Raw genomic sequence first — 16,982 nt, 5'->3', positions numbered from 1 at the left:
GCAGTGAAGAAAGACTAAAACAATCGTACATTTATAAAAATAATCATTTTAATTAAAGCACCTTTCAAAACTATTCTAGCAAAAGATTTTTAAAGTTTTAAATGCAAGCATAATTTTACAATGCTTTTAAAGAGTTAAGGTTCAGATGGCAAAGAAAAACAATTTAATTTAGAGGCTAGAACAAGCAACATCCCAGGAAAGTATAACTAGCAACTATTTCATTCATGCCTTTTTATCCTTAGCACACATAAACCAGAGCATCATTGCTTAGTCACTGCTTGAGCACTAAAATACTGGTTTAATGAATAGAAAAGCAGACAAACAAAATAACACATGGCAGCACTAAGATACTGAACGCAATCATTTTCACATGTAGCTCAAATCCTGAGTGTTCAGAGTGTGTTGAAGGCCCGCACACTACTGGTACCTGGGATCTTGTGCGAACGCAGACTCTCAGGCCACACTCCAGACCGACTGAGTCAGCATCTACATTTTCACAAGACCCTCAATCATATATGAACTCATTAAAACCTGACAGGCACTGGTTTTGGGGTCCTCCGAAACTGTCCCATGGAAAGTCCTAGTCCAAAGAGAGAGAATCCCTAATGGAATCCCATCCCTGAGCATAAAATGAAGGACTGATTTTAGAACTATCTGATGTGTGCATCTGGAGTAAAAGAGATAGAGTAACATGTAATAAGTAAAACGTTACTTAATTGGTGCTGGCCTCAGAGAGCATCCAGGTCAACTCTGGGCATTGAACCAGGTCCCTGTTTCCTTAGCACTCACTTTCAGTGGTGGGTCTCAGAAAATTCGGGTGAATGGACTGAGTGAATAAACTTGGAAGGATAAAGATGTATCAGTGCCACTCTGAAAGGGGAGCTCTTTCTGGGAGCGTGTAACTATGTTCACAGGTTCCCTGCTACTTCTAATAAGACCTGAGTTAGACAGCATTTCAAATACCAAATCTATCCAAAAAAATCACTCATTATTAAATATGTATACTTAAGTATCAAAGAATAACTGAAAGCATTCTGGTTTAGTTCCATGTCTTCTTTGTGAGACCTTAGTGCAGACAGGAAGACTTGGCTGGTGTGTACTACCTAAAAAGTAAGACGAGGATGGAAAATATGTAGTTCCTGCCTTCCAGAAATGAATCCAGGGAGTGACTGATGCATCTTTGACATGGTCAGTTCAGCTCTGTTCTATCAGAGAGAACAACCTGGACTCAGAGATGGATACACCAGCTTCTAATGTGCAGGCCTAAAAGCCAGGTCAGCCAAGTCACAACATGGAGTCCACATTTATGGAGCACCAGGGATTTAAAACTGTTTCAGGGTGCAAACATGACCTACTACAGAAGAGGGGTTAATCGTTCAAAATATGCCCTTTGAAAGAAGACTGCATCCCCAAAAACAAAGTGGGGATGGACTTAAAGCTCTCCCTTCTAAGGCATCAATCTGAAATGAGAAGATGTGGAGTTTGACCTGCCTCCCCCAAAGTTTGAGCACATTATAAAAGTCAACTCGACTTTCACATTTGAAACATGCAGTTCTTTCCAAAATGACTATATACTTCTTCCCTAAATAACTACACTGTAAAAATATGCAAATCTGTGATAAAAGAAACAGAACACTGAGGCCAAGAGTATATAGCAATATCTGAAGAGTACTCTTACTGACACTGAGAATAGGTATTCCAGAAACTCCTAAAACTATCCCTCAGCAAAATATCCTCCCACCTTAAAGAAGCCATGTAAAATGTTACTTTAAAAATGTAACACTGAATTTTATTAAAAAGTCAAATAGGGCCAGGGATTTAGCTCAGTGGAACTGTGCCTGCCTCGCACAAGTACAAGATCCTGAGTTCAATCCCTGGTACCAAAGGGGATTAAAATAAAAAGTCAAATATAATGAGTAGTTCTGGGAGAAGTGCTCCTTCAGGAACCTAATAATACTGCAAATGCCTGCTGGATGCCTGAAGGAGGCAGGACTCAGTCCTCTTTTGACCACTTCTCAGGGCTGTGTACCAAGTGAGGGACAACAGCACAACTTCTCCACTCAGCACAGGCTCGCTTACTCCTGGCTCTGGCTGCCTATAAAATCCATTTGTATTATAAGATTTCTCTTACCGGATCCAGGTTCTTAAACAGCAGGATGTCTTTGCAAGCTTCTTGCAATCTGTTTCTTTGATCATCGGTTTTTGGATGTATAATCTATAAAGGACATCAAATTAAAAAATAGAAAAACAGAGGAAGTTGTTAGCACCATCAAAATTTAACAGAAATCAACAGGCATGCTGGAAAGTATTGTTGGTACTCAAGTTAACTTTCAGTCAGCACAAAGATTCACTCTAGATAATGAGTAACCAACCATCAGTAAGCAACCACTGAGTAGGAGAAGGTAATGTAAGGGAGTGCTACACATCCATCCAGGTAGCAGCTGGATGCTTTCCAGGAGTGTCCCCCAGGTTTGCAAGTTCATTCTGCAAAGGTGTATGGTTGGCTAGAGAGACTCCAGTAGGGACAAGGACAAGAAGACAATCACTACAATGAAAATTTAGAGACTGTCTTTATTCTGTTTTTACCACTTTTAACACTCTTTCAGAATGCAGCTCTTTCCTTTGGAACTTGATAGTCTCCAGAAGCAAGTAAATTCTTAAATGTAGAGAAACGGGCACATTACATTCCTATAGCCTCACTACTTTTATTCCAGCAGGGTGAAGATGGAAGAGTGTCCTCTAAAAGAGTCCCTTTTGCCCAGCAGAAGGCTCACTGAACCAAGGTCCATTGTTTGAGTGTGACGCTGAGGACTGAACCCAGTGCCTTGACTGTACTGAGGAAGCACTCTATTCCCGAGCAATATCCAGGCCCCCAAAGGCCCAATCTGTTGCAAATACTGGTAGTTTTAAAGTATGAAATGAGTCAGGGAAGGGACAGTCCTGAAAGCAGGCATGCAAGTGGTTTCCTGGACACCTATACACCACCTTCTTATTCCAAGGTTCACTTAGAGTGACCGTGACAGCTGATGAGTAGGATCCTCGCCTCTTCAGTCAGCCGGTTCCGCCAGCTAGAATCAAGCAGCAGTGAGTCTGTACCTCAAAATGTATCAAAATTCACAGGGTGGCGGGGGATGTAATTCGGGGGGAACAGTACTGGCCTAGCATGTGTGAAGCCCTGGGTTCAATTTCTAGTACCAGAAACAAAACACACAAAAGGGTAAATTTAAACCAGCACATTAGATGGCTAAAGATGAATGAAAATCATGAGCTGGAAAAGAACTGAGGAAACTTACAAGTACATGCAAACTATCCCTGCGTATTATTTTAGATGACATGAAAGATTAGCAACAGAAGTCACTGTATTGTGTCTATAAGGAAGCCTTTGTTTACTGTCACCTCAAATTAGTCTAAGATGACAGGTGAACACAGAAAGCAGCCTTCCCACTGCTGCACATGACAACTTTTAAAATTTGGACTTTAAATCATACCAACACAAACTCCCTTTTTCCTATTTTGAAAAAAGAAAAGCTAATGTAATAAATTAAAAACAAAACCTGTTACTTCTCACTTCACAAAATCCATCCGGAGTCCAGAACTGAAGCAGGAGTACACGTCTGCCTGCTGATGAGCATGACCCTTGGGTGAAGGCAGGGAAACACCACCCACCCAGACTTCGCTCCGTCAGCCAGTCTTCCTGCCTCTCCTCCCCTGGCTTCCCCATCAAGCCCTCACACAGAAGCCCAGCCTTTTCCTTTCTTCTCTTTCCTGCTGCTTCTGTTCTTATCAATCAGTACTTCCAAGCTCTCTGGTTCTCAGTCGGGCCTCTGCTGCTACTGACGCTACTGACGCTGCTCCCTGTCCCAGCTTCCCAGGACCCAGCCCCTGGTGTCACCCACTCCCTCCCTCCCAGTGAGACCCCACCCTGCATTGTGACGCTGTTCTTCCACCTCTAAAGACAATCTTCCCCCAGTGGGCTTTGCGCATCCTATATAAGGGATCTGTTTCTGGATTCCCTTGGCTTTAATAATACCTAAAGTATGATTTCTCTTATCCTAGAGGCCAATTTAATTTGTATTAAATTTTATTTCTGGTTTCAAGATTAAACCTTGTTTGTTAAGCACTCACATGGCATTTACTAAGTGGTGAGTGCTTACCGATCCTACATCATTTCATCCTAGCACAACCCCAGGAAGCAGGTCCCAACTGAGAGGTAAGGAAACTGCCCTCCCAAGTGACTTCCCAGTGGGCAGGGCTGCAGGCTGTGCTCTGAACCAGGGATCAGCAAAACTACACCTCAGGCAAACTCGCGTTTGTAAGGCCTCTGGGCTGAGAATAGTTTCACCCTTTCGAATCACTTTTTTAAAAAAGTGTTTCCTGATGCATGGAAATTTTATGAAATACAAATCCTAGTACCCAGAAATAAAGTTGCAGTGGCATGCCGACGTGCTCATTTCGTTCCTGCCTGCTTTCAAACTACTGCAGCAGAGCTGAGCAACTGCAAGAGACCTTGTGACCCCCCGCAGCCTACAATATTCACTCCAAAAATAGTGGATTTTCAGTTAAAATAAAAAACTGCAGAAAAAGCCTGCCAACTCACTCTAAATCTCTGCTGCCTTTCAATAAAAATAATTAGAAAGCTAATTAATAAATTAGGTTTACTCAGGCATGTTCTCTAAAGAACACTGCATCCTGTTACCCAACAACAGTTTGTACGAGGTATTTTCTTATTTGTCCAAGCCATTCTCCAGGAGCTGAAAGTCATCCTGCAAAATTTCAGTCAGAACATCCCTCTCTCCAGCTGCAACCCTCAGCGGGCTCCCTCCCTGCACCGGGGAGGAAAATCCCCATTCCTGTCTTCTTGGCTTGGCCCCAGCCAGGCCCTTGCCTCTGCCTGGACTCAGACCCACACACTCCTCCTCCTCTTCCGCCTGACAGTGAGGCCAGGAGAAAGGGTGCAGACTTCTTCGAGACTCTCCCTGACGTCCGGCTCATGGCAGAGGCCAGAGGACTGCGGCATTTGAATTCCCACAGTTACCCTGCTCACTTCACATCAAGTGTGCATCCATTTACGCACTCGATGTCTCCATCTGCCACCAGCCTCTCAGCTGGCAGAGGGCAGGGCTCACTTTGCTTCCATTTACATTTTCTTTGAATTGATATCAGAGGACAAATACCTATTAATACTAGAAATGTAAGGTATAGGTGATTCACAGAGCCCCAGAAATAATACAAAACATCAACAGTGTTACTCTATCAAAATACAGAATACAGCTTCCTGTGGACATTTGCCAGTGTTTGTCAAGGGCTAATTGTGAAACATGTAGTAACTACTCCCAAGGGATATGGTTCAGTTTGCCTTACAGTTTCTTTTACTTTTTCTTTTTCTTTTTCTTTTTTGGTTTTTTGAGACAGGTTCTCACTATATAGTTGAGACTGACCTGGAACTCACTATGTAGCCCAGGCTGGTCTTGAACTCACAGTGATCCTCCTGCCTCAGCCTCCTGAGTGCTGGGATTACAGGCATGCACCACCATGCTCGGCTGCCTTACAGTTTCTAAAGCGGGGGGAGCATAGTTTTCAGTAATCTGTCTAGGGGAGAAAATACTCCCCTAGAATACTACTTAAGTACTTTATCATAATCATTGACATAATTCATACGTTAGTTACCAAAAAAATCTTAGCATGTCATACAGAGAGAAGTCTCGGGGTGATGTCCACCCCAGAAAACCTCGTCCTCCTCTTGGAACTGCATGCCCTTCCCTAGGGAAGTGGCCCTGCAGAGCCCAGTCTGGAGGTAGGGACCTGACCCCATGCAGTGCAGTGTGAACTGAAGGACACGGTAACAAGGAGGCACGGAGGCTGAGGGCCTTCCAGACACCGCACTCCAGTCCTCCACCCATGCCACTGAAATGGCCCAGAAGTGGGCTGGCTCCTTCTGAACATTTTCTGGGAGCAGTAAGATCTCTAAACATCTGTCCAGTAAGTTTTCCCCAGCAGTTTCTTTTTTATATTTTTATTTATTTTTAATTTTTTTGGTACCAGGGATCAAACTCAGGTCCTTGTGCTAGCAAGGCAGGCGGCGGAACCACTGAGCTGAATTTCCGAATATTTTTTATGTTTATTTCAATGTGATTAGCTCCTCTTACATAGGCAACTAAAAAAATAATTTTCCCCCCTACTACTGGGGATTGAACCTAGGGCCTCTGTATTGAACTATGCCCCAGATCCTTCTTTTTTTGTGTGTGAGACAGAGTCTTGTTAAATCACTAAGTTCCCCAGGCTGCGCTCCAGCCTGTGATCCTCCAGCCTCCTCAAGGCCTGGGATTACTGGTATGTGCTACCATGCCCAGCCTGGCAAATAAATCTTTTTTTTTTTTTTTGTACCAGGGATCGAGCTTGGGACCTTGTGCTTGCAAGGCAGGCAGTGGAATCACTGAGCTAGATCCCCAGCTTGGAAAACAAACCTTAACCAGAATAATCTCCCCAATAAAACCAGTGAGTTCGCGTAAACCAGCCACAACACTTCTCCTATCTCATGCATTCCATGGTGACTAAAATCCCTCTCAAGGTCTCACAATCTTTGTCTCAATGAGATACTGCATCTTGTTTCCAAAGTGTACTGTAAACTCTTTGATTTAGACTTTTTTACTAATTTACACCACTTCTTCAAAACTCAAAACTTCAAAGCTGCTAAATTTTATTGTGTACATTTGTCCATAGATCCAGGTGTGGTGGCACATGCCTGTAATCCTACCACTAGGGAGGCTGAGTCAGGAGGACTGCCAGGAAGGAGTTCAGGAGGCCTATCTGGGCTACACAGTGAGTTGAAGGCCATCCTGAATTGCAAAGCAAGACCTTTTCAAAAACAAAACAAAACAAAAAAACCATTTGTCCAAAAACAAGAATGGATACAGTTTTCAAATGTCACTGTTCCTGTTTCTGCCAGACACATAAATAAGGTACATGGTAGGCAGGGTCAAACTGTGCATACAAAGTGGTAACAGCACATCAGATTAGTATCTGATCTTGATCCTAAAGCGACCTAATTTCCAGTCGGATCTGTGGACTTCATCAAAATAACTTAAATTCTGGGAGTGGGAACATCCCTGGTGCTGGGCCTCATGCTACAGTGAGACTTCAGGACACTCCTTTCCCATCTCTCAACCCCTGGATTTTATGTATATTTCACAGAGCTTCTTGATGAAATGACTTAGGGGAACTACAGCCTGCTTTTCTGTGCTAAAACTCCATCTTACAGAAGTAATTTTCAGAGCTTGAGAAATAGGTTTCTGTTTATACTTGTAGGGCCAAAGAGACATGGGGACTTCTGCAAAGTATGCACACACAAAAAAAAGTAAATTAGTATTTTCCATTTCCAGGCACAGTAATCTCTTAGTTTACTTCTCAGTGACTAAATAGGAGAACCAAGCTGAAGGACACAGCTTAAACACTGCATCAAACCACATCAGTCCGATTCTTGCAAAAACATTAGGGCCTGCAAGGAAGCAGCTACCGAGAAAATTATTGAGACCCAGAGATTTTTAAGGCAGCGACTGCTATACTGACACCGTAGATGTAATCCCACTGTGACTTGCTTGCTTCAAAGTAAGCTTTTATTGTTATCTGTTAATAGGAGCAAATGGTCTTTCCTAGTTTTTTTTTATACTTTCTAAGAAAAATAACATTAGTACTATGAGAAACATGGCTAAAAACATTTTTTATCACCAGGATATATTTTGCAAAAACAAACAAACAAACAAAAACACTACAAGTGCAGTGAGCAATATATTGTTCTTTCCTTTTATCCAAAGACATGCATTTTTTGGGTAAAAATAATTCTACAGAATTTTAAGTAGAAGTAGGTGATCACAGAAAACACTAGGAAAAGAAACAATCAAAATAATTCCATTGTATCCTATTAAGCTGCATGCCCGTTAACACCTTGTACAGTTTTATTTTCCGTATAAACACAAGTGTCACTTTCAGTCTGACTCATTCTGCCAGCTACGTACCCTGGACTCTGCATCATCTTCCTCTTCATCAGGGTTGTAAGCTTCTGCACACACTACAAAGATAAAAACGCACATTTACGGATTTGTTCGTCAAAAAACATAACAGTAAACATCTTTTAAATCAATGAACAAAAAGTACCACGGCATTAAAAGAAACCATTAATTTCAGGGCAAGCACATTATCCCCTAAAACTGATTTCACATCCTAACTTCTGAGGATTCTTCTTAGAATACAAAGCTGTAGTTTTAAGACACTGACAATTACTTTTTGCTTTCTTCTTTTCAAAGCTTAAACCCTTTTGTCTCCACTTCCAAGCCAAAGAAATGCTTAAGAGTTTAAAATACTTTTTTAAAAAGGCAATGAAGTCATGGGGATGGGGCAGGGTCTCCCTAGGTAGCCCAGGCTCACCTTGAACTCAAGGTGATCTTCCTGTCTCAGCCTCTGGAGTTCTGGGATTGCAAGCGTGCACCACCACGTCTGGTTTAAAGGATCAACTTAACCATAAAACTATGAGCAACTTTCATAAATTAGTCACAACCCACTCTTTCAAGAACAACTGAATACACATACTCCCTTCAGTCTTTATTCTGAGTTGTTCATATTGCATATTCCATTTTTAAAACTGCTTTTTTTCATTTAACACTATAAGAATGTATGTCATCAGAAAAAATAGTGTTTTTAAGGTCTGCAGATTATTTATCATATGCTATAATTAACTATTTCCCCCATGCTGATCAGTTAGGTAGGCTCTGACTAAAACTTTGCAATATCTTCTACATAAATATCTGTCTACATTTGAGATTAACTGCAGGCATAATTTCCAAATGTTACTTTGGGAGGGTAAAAGGCACGACAAATTTTAAGACATATTTATGACCATGCTTCTTTCCAGAGGGGTTGTACCCATGCACTAACCTATGAATAATGTGTAAAAAGGCTCCTCTTACCAAATGAGCAAATTGGATATTACTTCCAATTTTTATTAGAATTTAAAGATTTAATTTTTTAAAAATTAAATTTGAACAATTTCAAATGTTTATAGGCTTACCATATTTCCTCTTTTGTCTTTATCTTTGGGCAACATTCAGTTTCCTTTATGAATTAAAACAGTTTCTTAATACCATTCTATTTGATATATTACTCATAATCACTTTATCCAATTTGTTTTTTAATGACTATTATAAAGCTTTTACAGATTACGCATGTTTCTTTCTTTTTAGTGCAGTGACATCTATCAAGGAAGAAAATGGTCCAGCGTGATTTAAATTTAATGCCACAGGAATACCAATTTTGAGCTTGGACATCGTCCCTTACTTGCAAATCTAACTTCTGTCTTTTAAAGAGAGGTCTTTGCATTCACTCTTTGGTCCACATGGAGTCTATCTGACATAAATACTGAAATTTAAAGAGCAAAGGACTGATGAAAGGCTAGCAAATGTCTCCCTCTTCCCAGAGGCCTTGGGCTTCCACCACAAGTATCATCCTCATTCCACGGAACCATCACCATCCTTCTAACACCTCACGTTCCTTTCTCCTCTCCAGGCACCGGTCTGTATACTCACCTGGTTGTTCTTAACCAGGTCCTAGTTTGCCCTCCACAGATTGTCACACGGTGGGGATTGCAGGGAAGCTACTAGCATCTAGGGGGTTTAGGAGAGGGATGGTTTTACAATGTCCCTACATGCTCAAACAAAGCACTACCTGGTTCCAAATGTCAACAGTACTAAGGCTGAGAAATCCTGACCTAGTTATCTTATTCTCACCACAGCAGTACATGTTAATGTCCTCATCTAACAGATGAAGACTAGGGCACAGACAGGCCAAAGTCACACATCCTATGGGACAGGACCTGTATTTGATTGCAGGATTGTCTGAGCGCCTTGACTCCAAAGCCTTTGCCCTCAACTACTGCTCAACACTTGACACTTTGGTGACTTTATATGTCAATCTTTTGTCTCAGAAATCCAAAAGAAACTGCCTGTCTCTTAGGGGAAGGCTCTGGGACCTTTGATGATGCACATAAGCAGGATTTAACTGAGTAACTAACTTCCAGGATAAAGCATGGAGTCAGCACAGCCAGCCAGTTCTCTCCTGCAATAAGACCACGGATGCCGAATCACAATTAGATGGTTGCTTGGTGAGCAGGAAATGGGAGGTTAAGTCAGATGTCAAATATAGGGAATCCACACACACACACACACACACACCGGTGCAGATGGTTCTGCTAACGTGCGTGGCCACTTCACCAGGATCAGCTATAACTCTCCAGAGGACACAAGGACATCTCCTTCCATGGTGTCACTCTGCAACTCTGTCCCCACGGGTCACCAACCTCACAGACAGGACTGCTAGATAATTTCCAGGTCACAGAGCCAAAAGAAAACTTGGTTCCTATGTTCAAAAATATACTGTCCAGAGGACCACAGTGGCCGAGAACTAAACCAAATGCAGGGTTCTTGTGAGTATGAGGCCGATTAAGACAGCCTTCTTCATAGGATTAACATATTCATCAGTAAGGTGATATAGCAGATGACTTACTTGGTTCTCTGAGTAACTTTAATCTATTACTTTCCAAATATCTTATCAGTTGTCTCAGAATTATTTATTACTTAAAATCTCTCCGATTTATGATAAACACACTTTATCACAATGTATGTTTGTATCGCCACTCTTTCGTTAATCTACTTACTGTTGCAATATGATAAGGATTTAGTTCTTGGCATTTATGCTGCAACCGCTTCACTAGATTAGAATTTACCTCCTGTAACCAACTTAAAATCAAGCACTTGCTATTTTGTAAAGTAGCTGTGAGGCTTTACGGCCTTTATAGTCATTTAAACTGCTTCCTCTAAACGGAACTCTACTCTCTTGTCCAAGACATCCCTTCTCCCTGGCCACAACTAAGTTAGATCAAACTTTCTATCTTGGCCTGGGGGTAGTAGCTTAGTGATGGAATGCTTACCTGGCACACACGAAGCGAAGCCCTGCGTTCACCTCCAGCACTACCAAAAATAGGTCCCACCTTGGCCTTGACTTCTCAAGGACACACAGCTAACTCAGGAAACTCCACTTCTGTGCTCATCCTTCTCACTCTCCTGACACAGTGGGAAGAACGCACTACCATCACCTGGCGTAATGTACCCTTCCAAACGCGCCACAATCCTCAGCCACTCCTCAGTCCCCTTAAGGGACCGGCTGTGCTCCTGCACATCTCTCCATCTCCAGCGCTAACACGGAGCACTGCCTGGCTCAATGCACACAGTGAGTGCGTGAAAGATGAACACACAAGCCTGGGATGCCCATGGAACAGAGATGACCGCTCTCTTTAACCTCTCACGGGGTACACCGTATAAAGGACTCGAATGACATGCTGCATGAATCAGTGAAAGGCTGCTCTCTTAAAGTGTCCTACACTGTTTGCCCAAGAAATGGAGGTGGAGAGGATGAGTAAAAGGGTGCCCTTCTGTCTCACTCACCAAAGAGATTAGGAGCTCAGTAAATATTTGTACAACAAATAAATGAATGACAGGCTCTATGCCTGACGGCCAATCAAGTCCAAATCTCTAGATACTGTACAGAACCTCCCAAGCCTGCTGAAATATATTTGCACCTTACCTCCTGGACCATCGGAACTTTGGCTTGAAACTGTGTATTTCATTCCTTGGCAAATAAACAGTGGTACATTCCATAAGTAAACCCTATACTGAAGTTTCACTGTTACATTGTGTGTATGTATTCAGATACTATACTGGCTATCCAGAATAGGCCAAGAATTTAAGCAGATTCCCACCCCACAGACAAGTAGTGAGCACTGGTGTGGCCGGACCATTGTCACAGACTACAGAATACGCAGGAACTTAAGAACTATAACGGATGGAGCTCAGTGGCCCTGTACCTGCCTGGCAATCACAAGGTCCTGAGTTCGATTCCCCATGCCAAAAAAAACAAACAAACAAAAAACCAAAAGTATACCAACTTTGGGGCATGGCCTGCAGTCTTCATGTACTATACAAACATCATCGGAGATAAAGCGTTAGGGTAACTAATGGAGTTTCTCACCAAGAATCCTTTTCACTTTATCGCTAATGTTTGAAAATCAGCACAGTACCTGCTTAGGTACCCATAACCTGTACTGGCATCCTGCTAGCAAAGGACAAAGGAACCAGAAGGGACACCAGGAGCCACCGGGTCCTCAGCGCGGACACAGCCGCACACAATGTGTATCTCCATAATTACTGAAAGAATGGCAAATGTGGCCTACAAAGAAAGACCGCACAGTTTAGAGGCCTTCGATCTAGGAAAAAAGTGACTTCTATGCAGTATATAAAAGTTAATTCTCCAACGTTCTCAATACTAAAATTTTAGCATATTTAAATAATAATCAGCTTAAAATGAAGCAATTTTTAAAAGCATGGATGTGTTAAGACAACAGAGTTCTGATTTAATAGTTAAACTTGGCTTACTGAACTGGAAAAGTCTTCCTACAAAGGGGAAAATTTTACCTTTTGTAAATATCAGTGTAAGGCATGCATCTTAACCAAGAAAACAGCTCTTAAGGAGCAAAATAAGTTACTTTTTATGTATAAGCACAAATAAACATTAAATACATAAATGGATATACAGTGTATCTATGCAGTAGTAAAATTTCATTTGGCAATTGGGGGGAGCCTAAAAATTTATATGTGGGAAGGGTAATAATGGACAACAGATTGAGAAAAACAGGTATAAAAATATAATAGTTAAAGCTAAGGGAAGAGAAGAGCGCAGTGATGCCGACAGCACCCCCCCCAGTATTCATTCACATTTCTGCCCAAGTTCACAACCAGCTGCCTTGAAGACAGAAGAAGGCTTCACAGTGAAGGAGATTCTCTAAATAGTTGGTGAAGGACAGGAAGAAGTTTGTTGAGAAAAGAGAGCCTTTTGCTCTCATGTATTCCTAGCCCCCGAGACCAGTGACAGGCACACAGCAATGTTAGTGAAACTGACAGAAGAAATCAATAGTTGGTTTAGATGGTAAGAGCACTATTATCTTCTCCTTCACCCTCAGATGTCCACAAACTGTGTATCAAGTTAGACTGGCTTGCAACATAGGAGCAGGCCTCCTCACGTCTCAGTGACGCAAAACAACGCAAAACAATGTAAGTTTATTTCTTGCTCACACAGCGTGTCCACACAGGACACTGGGGACTTTGTTCTATGTGGGCTGCAAACCGGCAGGGCCTCCTCAGTTTGGAACACTACCAGTCCCAAAGGCCACTGCTCACTGGCTGGCTCCTACAGTTTCTGCAGGCAATGACCCGTGCCTCTTCCACCAGGAAGGAATACGTGACATTTCACTGGGTAAGTGACATGGTCCTTCCTAACCTCAAGACGGGGAAGCGTGACGGTACCATGGCACCAGAGGGCGAGGAACCAGAATACTGCCATCAGCCCCGATGACATCAGAGAAATGGCCATAACCCTAACACAAGGCATGTCTGTGCGTGTCTGTCCAGCCGACGGCCCTGGCCAGAGGGTGCGTGTGTGTCCGTCCCCGCCCCTAAGGCTACCAAAGGAAACACGATAATCCTGACCCCAGGTCTTGGTCTCTCTGTTTCCCTCTCTTTCATAGGTGAACAGAGAAGGTATAAACCTCACAGTTTACTCTAACATCAGGAAGGACTGGGGCTGTGGCCGAGTGGCAGAGCATTTGCCTAGCATGCTCAGGCCCTGGGTTTGACCCATCGAGAAGGGAGGGGGCCCTTAACTGAAAAATCTACAGAACAGGGCTGTCTCACAAACTGAACAGAATGATCAAAATATCCTTAAAACTGCCTCTCACATTTGAATAGAGTATTTGGTTATTTAATTTATAATGTAATAGTTTACTACTTCCTGAATCAAAACATTAAAAGTTATTAAAACCCACCTTTTAATGGCTACCTTTCAGCTATAAAAAGAGCAAGATAAATGTATCCAGTGATTCATGCAATAATTTTGGCGCCTTTCATTACTAATACTTAAGTATTTATTTCCCCTACCTGCTATGTTTATGTCCGCAGAATTTTACTACAAAGACATCAGTCACTGTCTTCAGGAGCAGTCTACGGCCCTGTGTTGGGTGAAATGACAGAAACACTTTGTCCTTACTCTAGTTCTGCCTTTTTCTGAGGCTAACAATCATGCTGCAAGAATGAGCCAGCCACAAATCACCTTTCTAGTTTCCTATAAAACTGTTTTAAACCTTCACATTACATAGGTTTCCAAATCACCCTAAATATACTGTTACAATTATCAACTTTTAAAAGTTTCTATAAAAATTTTCCCGGCTGGGGGTGGTGGTACACTCCTGCAATCGCAGCACTCAGGAGCCTAAGGCAGGTGGATCGTCCTGAGTTCAAGGCCAGCCTGGGCTACACAGCAAGACCCTGTCTTGACCCCCTCCTGATTCCTCTTATTTCCACTATTAAACATTCTATCATCTAATAAACATGTTGAATTTTACTAAAACACCATGATCTACTACAAAACTATTATTTTTGTTTCTGTTTAATGGGAGAGGTATTTAGACTAGAACTACAAAACTGGCTGACTTCCCTTTGTGTTTTCATGTGTCTAAAGTCAGTTTTCCTCCACATCTATACCGCTCCTTTTCTAAGGGACGGTGCAATGAAGGAGCAATGACAACTTGCCAATGAGCTGATTGGAACACGGCTGGGCTGGGGTGCTGAAATACAAAACCCAATGGCAACTGAGAGCTGCAAACAAGTAAGAATGTGCCCATCATGTGCTATTTTTCTATTATTGAGGCTACAGAAGCCAACACCTTCTAAATCTTTTTCAAAAGTGCATCTGAAGGAAAAACAAAATCCTATGTCAGAACCCACATAGTTCTGGTAAGGAATTTTTATTCTAAATTTGTCTACCAAAGTGTTAAAGCTTTATTTAATATGTACAGCAATACCTACATTTTCTATTACATGCTTTACATGCAGACATTCAATGTAAATACCAAACACATCTTTCAATAACTTAATTAAAGGATGGCACAATTATGACGATAAAGAGTTCAAGAGGCACACGGAAAGCATCTTATAAAAATGGGATCTTTATAAGGTGATGATTCCAGAATACGACTGTTCAGACATCACAGGTAGCTTGTGGGATACCAGGAATGGAGACAGCATCGATAAACCTTCACTCCCTATTTCAGGGGGACAATGGCCCCAGGTTCCCCACCATGGTACTTATATAAAGGTGTAAGAATAACAACACACAGGGGCCAATAATGGACAGATGCATGTAAGCCAGGGACCCAATTTCTGTATATTTTACAAAAACGCTATGCAAAGTAAAGCAAACTTTAAGAAAAAGTAAAATTTCACAAGTGACCAAGAACAAGATAAACAGTACAGCAAAAAGAGCCTGAAGAGTAATTAAGAAGGTATTTGGAAAACTACTGATTTTTTTAAAGCCTGCGTATTTGTCTGCTTACTAATCATCAGAATTCCTCAGAACAACAGTAAGGAGTGGACAGCAAGACCAGTGTGTACCAGGCAACAGTACTAGGAAAGAAATTGTACTTCACTGAAATGATCCAATGAGGACTGCAGAGCATTATATTTGATGAATATTATGGGGTTTAAGAAGGTAATGCCCAAGGAGAAATAAAAAAAGAATTCTGCTCCCTTGCTTCCCCAGATAGCCTCCCCAGAATCTGTGCACATGCTCTGTGTTCAGACAATGTGATCATCTCGTGACACTTACTTTGGCCTGAAATGTTCAACTGCACGAATGCAAATAGAAGCACTTGCTGATAGTGAATAATATAGTCTCATTTGTCAAACATAATTTTCTTCTTCAGATATAGTAGAGCTAGAGCAACTTAAGCCTCCTGAACAATTTTATTTATTTATTGCTTTTGAACCCAAAGATGACAAACATACACGAGAGAATTACAGAGACAGACACACTACAAAACTCTTTTAATTTATTAGTAAGTTTTCAGAACAAGTACCATTTTGACCAGACTTCCAGGATGAACAGGTAAATATGGCCAGGATTATAGAAAAACAGCTTAGTCGATTTCTAACTTCCAAATTTAGTAATAAGACTATCAAAAATAAATATTAAGGAAATATCTTTCCATCAGACCTCTTTATGTAATTAGCAGATGTCTAATAAAATTTTATGCCATCAAACACCAATTGTGACAGAATGATGCATATTAATATCCAAAGATTCAAAATATAGAACATATTGGAAAGAAAACGCAGTTCAATCTGGTTTATTCATTAAAGTCAGAAGAAAGCCATCTAAAAAACCTACTAGATTTTCTTCCTGAAAAAAAGATCCATTTCTATTTTTCAAGGTAGAACCCAACAGACTTTTTTTTGTGGGTTCAAATCATGCTATTTTTTGAATCTGACTTTTAAAAGAAACCTAATAATATTTAGGGAATATTTTCCATGTCTTAGATACTCATGTAAAATATATTTTTAAATGGCTGCATAAATATTCATAATGTATATGGATATTAATCAATATATCATTTCTTGGGCATTCAAATTTCTTTAACTATTGCTTTTTTTTGCATTATAAATTTGTATTTATTGAGTTTATTGGTACAATCTAGATATAAAATACAGTTACATTCATCGTTGGGATTCTGTACCTTTACATAATAGGTCTTGATTCTCATTTTCCCCCTTGTCCCTGCCCTCCCTTCACCCCCTCCTCCCCTCCCCACTTACACTTTATTTCCATTTTTTTCAGTTTCTCATATTTTTTTCCTCTGCCTTATTACCTTTCCCCCACCCTTCCCACTTTCCCTACACCTTTAGCCCTTTACTTTCTAGTTCACATTATTAATTATCTCATTAGGATCCTGTGTACTATTGTAGTTTTTCACACCAAAGAAACTATTCGGTATTTCAGTTAAAGAAATCTCTGTATGAACATTAAAAATAGGGAATCCTAAAATAAAACTA

General features: G+C 41.1%; 1 protein-coding gene across 1 annotated transcript in view; it reads right to left on the bottom strand.

Annotated features, from left to right (window-relative positions):
- The window catches only part of Prkar2b (protein kinase cAMP-dependent type II regulatory subunit beta), a 62,889-nt gene that overhangs the window by 21,709 nt on the left and 24,198 nt on the right, over nucleotides 1–16,982 (bottom strand). The window contains exons 2-3 of the mRNA XM_033756765.1: nucleotides 8,013–8,065; nucleotides 2,132–2,215 (exon numbers count right to left, since the gene is read on the bottom strand). The gene's annotated coding sequence lies outside the window, so the exon portion shown is untranslated. The remainder of the gene's footprint in view (nucleotides 1–2,131; nucleotides 2,216–8,012; nucleotides 8,066–16,982) is intronic.

Source organism: Fukomys damarensis, unplaced genomic scaffold (assembly GCF_012274545.1).
Source record: "Fukomys damarensis isolate Sample0158 unplaced genomic scaffold, DMR_v1.0_HiC HiC_scaffold_4, whole genome shotgun sequence".
In the NCBI taxonomy this organism is placed as follows: domain Eukaryota; kingdom Metazoa; phylum Chordata; class Mammalia; order Rodentia; family Bathyergidae; genus Fukomys; species Fukomys damarensis.
Note: the sequence above shows the minus strand (reverse complement) of the source record. Positions and strands in the feature narration are given on the sequence as shown.